An 8,947-nucleotide genomic window follows, 5' to 3' on the forward strand; every position below is an offset into this window, starting at 1 on the left:
GGGGGATAGATCTGGGGGCAACAGACAGCCTATGTGCCACGCCGGCAGGCACGTATCTCTCCCAAGGCGGCCTGGGGACTTAGCATAGATAAATCTATGCCATGATGTGATGTTGTAGGGCATCCACCCACTACGTCTGTGAAGATAGGAGTCAGAAAACTTTTGGAAATGAAGTGTGAATCCGTGTTATGTGCATCAGAAATATCACATCATATTTCCTGGATGTTACCTCGCTTCAGCCCTGGTAGGATTTTATATGTTTGTAGATGAGGTGGGTTTGGAGAAGATGGGATCTAAAACATCTGGGACTGTAAGATTTGTAAAACCAAACCAGTGTTTAATATGTTTGGTTAATCAGAGATTTCCTGGCTCAGGCGTGACACTAAACTGGAAAGCATGTTAAAGGGATGCTTCACCCAAAATCGATAATTCACCGTCATGCCAAGGAAGAGTTTGGAGAATTTCTGAATCATCAAAACGCTTTTAGAGTTCCAGGGGGGGTCAACGGATTTTCATGTAATGGCAGCGGATAGAGCTCACTTTTGAATTGTCCAAAACACACACTATGAAACATCCAGATACCTCCATACTGCTCGTCTGTACTGACCCAAGTGTCCTGAAGCCGCCACATGAAAAAGTTGTTCGGAAAAAATTAATTTGATCTCTGTTTTTAGCCTTGTTGTAGTACTGTAGTAGCTCCCAGTGGCTCTGACGGTGAATAGAAAATTGGTGAATTATCGATTTTGGGTGAAGTATCCCTTTAAAGTTCCATCATTATCATTTCAGTACAATATTTTACTGTAGAGCACCTAGAAATCTTATCTAAATGGAAGATTTGCACCTTAATTAGACAGCTTCGGCGTAATTGTGATGGTTGTTAGAGGGAGAATGGAGGCTCTCTGCCTGCCACCTGCCGTCTCTTGGCTGGAAACCAACCGTGCAAGATCGGCGCCTTCGACCTACAGTACGTGTGTCCCAGATCTTCTCTTGCGAGAAACTGATTGCCTTCTCGCCGACTTCGTTGAAAACAAGTGCACATGGCCGGGAGGGGAGGGAGGAGGGTTAGTGGTGGTTAAAAATATGCACTCTGAAGCTGTAGGGGGAGCTCCGTCGAGAAAGAAGCGACCAAAACAGCGTAAAAGCAACCGGACCTGCATAGTTCTCCTTTAATATGATGATTATAGAGCCACATTTTTTTTTTAAAACAAAAAAACATGTGACTGATATTCAAAAAGTAGAAGAGCAGAGACTTTCAACAGTGTCTGGTGGTGTTGCTATGAGACTGAAGCTGGACGGAGTCATGTGACAGCAGGGGAGGCCCAGGTGTAAATAATCAGACTAATTAAGCTGCATCACTTTCTGCTGGTGTCGTCACGGCGACACGGTTTAATCACAGAGCAATATCACCATTATACTGTTATGTTAACACCTGTGCACGTCGCTGCGTTGGAGCTAAAAACAACCAGTTGATTTGATCCATTAGTCGGCGGATTGCAAATGAACTGGCGGCAGCACTGATTATTGATGAGTCACCTAAGTTGTGGAGCCGTGGCGAAGGTGTGCGTTGTTCCCACAGCTGCGAAACAAAGAGGAGGATGGTGGGGCTCTCTTCACTGAGACACCTGAGTCTCATTAATGCAGAACCCCCCAACAGCCCCTCCCCCTCCGAGTCCTGAACCTGGTTTTACACCCAGACCTTCAGCCTCTTCTTTTCTGCTTCTCCCTCTGCAAACAGTGACTCATCTGTCGCTTCATTTTGGAGAAAAGAGACTCAAATATTTGTCCGAGAGGCAGACAGAGCAAATGTTACATTGTTTTTTTTTTAATTTTTAATTTTTTTTTTAACATATTTCCATTACAGGTCTGTGAAATGACCACCTGCCATGTTTCTGAGCCGTCCTCTGTGTCGCTGTCTTTATATCAGTGTGGCATGCACAATGCAATATCGCAGGTCTCTTTATTGCCTTCCCCTGTTCTTATATAAAGAGGCCTGTGGTAATTATTTAGGACGGCCGTACTGTACTGAGATCCCTCTGGGAATGGAAACATTATGGCTGGGTCACACACACACACACACACACACACACACACACACACACACACACAGTCTCACACACGGGCATACTGGACAGAGAGTAATGGCCCAACGCCTGTTGGTAATGGACTCTCCTTCTGCGTGTGTGTGCGGTGGCATTCGCATACTCATCTGAGCATGCTCCTACCAAGTCTATTTGATGTGACTAGTCCATTAGATTTTCAATGGGCTCCTACACCATAATCCTGAATACACCCAGGTTTTTTTTTTTTTTTTGGTCGATGGGCCCTTCATTGGAGCGGGCCCCACAGTACAGATTGCTCTTGTCACAGCTGAAGCAGACAAATTCCCCCTCATATCCTCTGCATATGGGATGGGATTGTCTCGTTATGGCCCTGTTACATTCCCCCGTGGCAGCATTAGCCAGTGGCTGTAAAAAGACTATTAGGGCCCAGAGAAGGAGACGTAGAAAGAGATAAAGTAAGAGAGTGGTGGATTAGGTGGTTTGATTTGGAGAGGGCTTCTTGTCAGTGCAGAGAGAGGCCTCCAGTGTAGCTGGAGCTGCACATGCACACATGAGACATATACCTGAGAATGCAGTGTATACATAGGTGTGTATATATATATTTATATATATACACACACACTCATCTATGTATACGCTGCACGACGCTCACACACTGTGCAGAAATGCAGCCGTCCTAATCCACCACAGCCAATCAATAAGCACTTGACAGGTACTGAAATACAATATAGAGAACAGCACTGGCCTGCTGGTTCTTCTGCTCCATTTAAACTGCAGTTTGACAGCTGGGGAGGGAAGCAGGGGGAGATGCATTCGGAGATGTCTCGACCGGCCCCGACACAGGAGCAGCACATTTCAGAAAATCTCTCTTTCAAAATGCTACTCTCGCCAGTGTTAAGCCACAGCAGCGGTGTTATTTGTCATTCTTTTTAAATGAGATGGTGAAAGCAACTTGAGGAAATGGGTTAAAATAATAAACTGCACTCTGAGGTGTAAAAAAACTACTCGAAATTACACCCAGATACAAATGAATGCCAAATATATCTCTGTGCACCTGTGTGGACATCAGGTTAATGTCACCATTTTGTTATTTTCTTTCAAAGAGAGAGAGAAAAAAAAACAAAAAGAAAAAGAAAAGCATCCCTAATTGTTTTCTCCACCCTTTCCTTCCCTCTGTCTTCTGTGGCAGATGAGGATCCGGTGCTAATGTCCCTCTTCCATCACAGCGGCTCTCCAGCTGCAAAACGCTGATTGGAGCTGGAACCACCTCATGATTGCACTCTTATTGAGAGTGAAAAAAAAAAAAGTGAGAACAGAAAAAAAAACCCTCATTTAATTCATTCTGCCTATCTCTCCCTCCCCATCATCTAGTGTTTTGCGAGGTGGAAATTGGAAACGCCCAAACGGCAAATGCATCGGGGGAGACATCCCAAACCGAATCGAGGTGCTATTACCCCGACGGGTGAAGCACAGTGGGGCTGAAAAATCTCCGGCTTGCTCTCTCTTGCTCAATGATTGTCTCATCAGCAGGAGTAATTTGGGTTTCTGGTTATCGCGTCATTTCTGATGCGGACGAGGGGGAGGGACGGGCAGAGACGTAATTACTTCTCTCTGCAGACAGAGGACGGATGAGGAATTGGGGAGTAATTAATAACTGGCTGGTACCCTACTGGAGTAGATGCTACTTCGCGGCGCCGCTGCCTCCTCTGAGAGAGACTTTACTCACTGTGAGAAACGAGTGGGAACACACTCTGGTAGCAAGCTTGATGGATCAGCAACAGGCATTTCAAAGAGAGAGGGAGAGAGAGAGAGAGAAAGAAATGAGATAGCAGGGTGAGAGTGAAGGAGGCGGGGGAGGCTGCTGAGGGAAGAAGATGAGATGGAGGAGTGATAGGAGCTGGAGGAGAGAAGAAAGAGTGAAGATGGGGGATGAAGTGGATGGCGAGGGGACAGATTGGCCTCGGCTTTAGTGCACCTGAAAGGCAGGGGGGAGAGAAACCTGCAGAGGAGGGGGAGAGCGAGGGGGAGTACATGCATTAGGCAAAAGTGAGGCTAACAAATGGGCCTTTTCTGAGTCGCTCTCCGGCTCGTGCGGAATAAATCAAGGATATATTACAAAAGGATTCACTTCTGCTTTTCTTACTGACTGTTTTCATTTCCTCACCTGCGTTTGAATAATGTTTGGCTCTTCCGCCGCCATCTCCGGCATGCATAGATTACTTCATGAAGCTCCCTGGCAACAGCGTTTCGCGACGCTGCCAGGGCTCCCTATCTTATCTCCCCTGTCTGAGGTGTGTGTCGCTCCAGCCTTGACAACACATTAGCCTGCGCTTCGCTGTCGAGAACGCATCGCTTTCCCTGTTTTTCTGGCAGCTGAGCAACCCTCAGCTAAACTGACCTCCTGTATGAAGAGATTTTATTACGGTTTTTCTCAGTGGCTTTGGTGCACAATTAACATTTGCACAACAGTTAGTGCATTTCTCAAAACAATTAGTAGGCCTACAAACTGCAAAACCTAATGGATAACCTGCAAAAGCACGTCACATGCTCAAAATGGAAAATGATTCCTCAAAAGCAAGTATTCATGTCAATGAAACTGTAAATATGACAACTCTTTACAAGTAGGTTGCTGTAATACACTACAATACAGGAAATCTGTACTGTAGTAAAGCTGTAAGTACACTAAATGTAAAATGTAAAAAGTTCTTGTCCCACTGTAGCTTAATGCCTGTAGTGCAGTGCAGATTGTTTTATGTTGAATTACTGTCCAATACCTGTTCTGTTTGAATAATTGAATTTACACTGGTTTTGCCAACATTTAAAATGAGTTTGACAGATTTTGACAACTAGTTCAACAATTTGGTATGTAATGACTCAAGCAATGAAATGAGGACTATTAGTTTTATAATCATTTTGACTGACAGGACATAAACAAATGATAATGTTATAAAACAGCAGAGAATTGTATGAAAGCAACTGATACATGTCCAAAAGCATTTGCAATTTCTTCAAAGGAAGGATAAATTGCTACTATGATGTGCACAAATGACTAAATGTTGTGGAGGTTGAACTAATAGTTGTGAGAATTTTCATCCTGATCTGAGAAGAACTGTAAAACACATTCTCTCTTTCCTATTTTCATTCTACACCACTTCCTCCTCTCCATCCCCTTCTGTTTAATAAGATCTCGGTGGCGGCGGCGGTGGCGGCATCATGTCTGGTGTCTTGATGCCGGGAACGGAGCGAGATGATCGCTGCTTGTCAGAGAGCAATCTGGAGGCTTAGGTGAAGTCGACAAGATGGGAGACGGTATCTGAACAGAGGAGGAGGAGGAGGAGGAGGAGGAGGAGGAGGAAGAGGAGGGCCGGAGATGATGTTTGCCTGTCTGTCTGCGGCCACAAAAACACGCGTGTGGATACACACATGCGGCGATAGTCATCTACAAACAGAAGCACAAACTCAGACTGATAGTACAACTGCATAAACACACACACACAGTGATGCTTATCTACACTGCAGCACAAACAGACTGATAATGATCCCACACACACACACACACACACACACGACTGGTCATTTTCACAGGCACTGAATGACTCTTCTCCAGTGATGAATGTTGTGCGAGGACTCAATCGCTGCACTCTCATATTCAAAGACAATACATGAAGGATTGGCGCGGATAGTGGGACAAAGAGGAATTAAAAAGCCAGAGCCGGTGAAAGGTAAATGAGTTTGAGCGCGCTGGAGAGGCTCATATTGTTACCGGCCAGAACCAATCAATCACGCTCATCAGGGTCTCTGAGAGGGTTTATTAACTATTCAGCGAGCAGCCGGCCCCATTTCGACCATTAGCCGACTCCTGCTCCCTGTCTTTCTCCATCTATTTTCCCGGCTTCGCGCTCTTTCGTCCTGTTGCACGCACTCAGCACTCTTCTCGGCCAATCAGAGGGCTCGGGGAGAGATCCGAAATGGGGCATGATGGAGCAAATACGATGTCCGCTTGTTTTCCGTTGCATCACCCGGGCCTATTTTCCTCCTGTACCTGAGGAGTAATGTACCACTCAGAGGTGGCTTCTGATTGGTGCGGTGTTCTCTCTTGAACCAAATTGTTTTTCTTTCGCTCGCAAAAGCTGCTGATTCAATCTGCAAAACTCTACGTATGCGTCTCTCTCTTACAGCCTGATGTTGTAAAGCCGTTGAGCCGCTGTTTGTGCACAGCTAATTCACCTGGGATGCGATGACGATGATGGGGACGGCGATGATGAGGATGATACCAGGTGTGGTTGCCAGGCAATTACAGCTAATGGCAAAGCCGGCAAAATTGAGCAGGGTAGGGGTTTAGGAGCCTTCCTGGAAAAAAAAAAAAAAGAGGCACCATTGCAGGGATCTTTAAACCCAGATGAGATGCTTTCCATCAGGTAAGAGGAGGACTGCCTGTGTTTGTTTCTCTTCCTCCTCCTCCTCCTCCTTCCTTCCAGCATCCTCTATCTGTTGACAACACCTGTGGGAAGCAGCTGGCTGGGTAGCAGGGGTGCTTTGCATCGTACGCGCCGAGGCAGAGGGGGCTGGCGAACCCCGCTGGGGTTACAGGGATGTTACGCGCCACGACAACAGTCACAGGGCCCCCGCTGCTGATGCAACTGCCCACATGGGACACGGTGACGGGAAAGACAGAGAGAGAGGGGGGGAGGGTTGGATGCGAGTGAGTGTTTGTGTAGCTTGTGCTGGGAGATGTGTATACATGCGTAGGTGAGATACCTGGAACTGTTTAAGCAGGAGAATAGATGGCAGCCAGGAGTTTTTGGGGGGATGTGTGAAGACGGTGCAGCAGCAGACTGTTGCTAAACCATTTTCTGTACTTCAATGTGATTACCGAGAGGGGCTCTGTCATGTAATCAGCGGCTAATTTCTGCTGCCTCCTCGTTTTCGTCCTCACTTTCACATTTCTGGAAACATTTTCGAAGCTGTTGACGCCATAAATGACGGTTGGAAACATAACGTTCAAGGTGATTCAGGTGATTCTTTTTGTCTGGAAGAAAGACATTAAAGGGATAGTTGAACATTTTGGCAAATTGGCCCATTGCCATAATCCCTATAGTTTTAGGAGTAGGTTTGTTACCTTTAATTGTCGTGCAAGCTATTTTTAGAACGGCGGAGCAGAGCCGTGAGCTGCTCAGAGCTATGCTACGGAAGCTAATGGGATTTCTTTGGTTTCCCTCATCAAACTCATCAAATACACAATCCAACAACTCCAAAATGCTCTTGTGGACAAGTTGTGACCTGCACATTCACCACGCTATGAGTTTGATGAGGGAAACCAACAAATTCCATGAGCCTCGGTAGTGTAGCTCTGAGCAGTCTGAGGTCAATGACTGCGTGTACCAATAGATGGCTAGCAAAGGGTGCGGGTCTCGGGGTGTTTTTGTGATTATGTGGGTGTGGGAGGGTGGGGTGGAGGGGTTGTGGGATAGAGCATGTCCTTGTTGTTTGTTGGGCCCTCTATTTATAAGCAGTTTCTGCTTTCTTGGGGTTCCCTTTCATGTACATCTGTCATAATTGTAAATCTGTAATATATTCTTTCTTGCAAAGTACATGAATAAAAATATCAGAATCTGAGCAACTCACGGCTCTGCTCCGCCGTTCTAAAAATAGCGTGCACCGTCAATTAAAGGTAACGTACCTACTGCTAACACTATAGGGATTATGGCAATGGGCCAATTTACCAAAATGTTGAACTATCCCTTTAAGACAGGACGTAAACAGGTTGATGCACAGCTTTAACCTGCGCTGCTAAATTCAAATCTCCCAGCTCGCTTTCATAAGCGCGATAAGGAACTCGGCCTCCACAACAAGCCGGTGGTATCTGATGTAATATCGCTGCTGCACCGGCACCATTAGACTGCAGATTTCGCGAGCGATTCCAGCGGCCGCGGCTCCTGCCGACAACACCAGCCCGTAGCTGCATGGTCTCTCTGGCAGGTAAATCAAAGGGCCGTTATCAGGTTTCATATGCAGCTTGAGGATCAGGGGTATGTAACGTAATAAAGCAGGTGCTCAGTGGGAGAGCTCTGATGGTATTACTGCTGGTGCGCTGGGTCAGGCCTTGGCCTCGTGGGCTCAGACCCATAACTTACACGCATGTATGCATGTATTATAGATTTTCATGCACAGAAACAGACACATGTGAATGTACATATATGATAGTCTTCCATATACGCACATGCAGAGAGTTGCCATATGCTATAGATTTTTCTTCTTCTCAAAAGCATATTTAATTCATGACAGTTTCGAAAACTCTGGAAACTATCCCTCCGAATCCCACTGAAGTGTCGCTCAATCCCCACAGACCCCGTAACCCCCTCCACCCCCCCCCCTCAGCACGACACGCACAAATCCCCCCTGGCTGGAAATCCAATCCCGCCTCTGTGTGACCGAGGAGGTACCGTGACGGATAGCTTGTAAGCATCCCACCATGTTTCATCAAGCCTTCTTCTTTCTTTGTCGGAGGCACAGACTGAAGACTTCCATGCGGCGCCTCACCTTGGGGACGCTGTGGTGTTCAATAATTCAGTGGCTGTTGCTCCAGTCCTGTGGAGAGCGCTCATCAGTGACCGATGAACATCCCTAGTGGCTCCATCTCGAAAAAAGCCTTCTTCTTTTTTTTTTTTTTTGCCTTTAGTGGGCCAGAGTGGGCAGTAACATCCACTGGTAATTATTTGCTTTAGTGTTTTCTTCTCGAGATGACCCAATGACGTCAGAGCTGCAGCCACTGTGCAGGTGTTTTCTTATTTAGGCTCCATACGCCACGATTTGATTGACATCTCCTGCAGGATCTTGCATGAGTAGAGGAAAGATGAATTAGTTGTAGTTGTTTCATGCTGCAGTTT

The sequence above is a fragment of the Trachurus japonicus genome, chromosome 2 (assembly GCF_045865225.1).
Source record: "Trachurus japonicus isolate A0001 chromosome 2, Traja_1.0".
NCBI classification, from domain to species: Eukaryota; Metazoa; Chordata; class Actinopteri; order Carangiformes; family Carangidae; genus Trachurus; species Trachurus japonicus.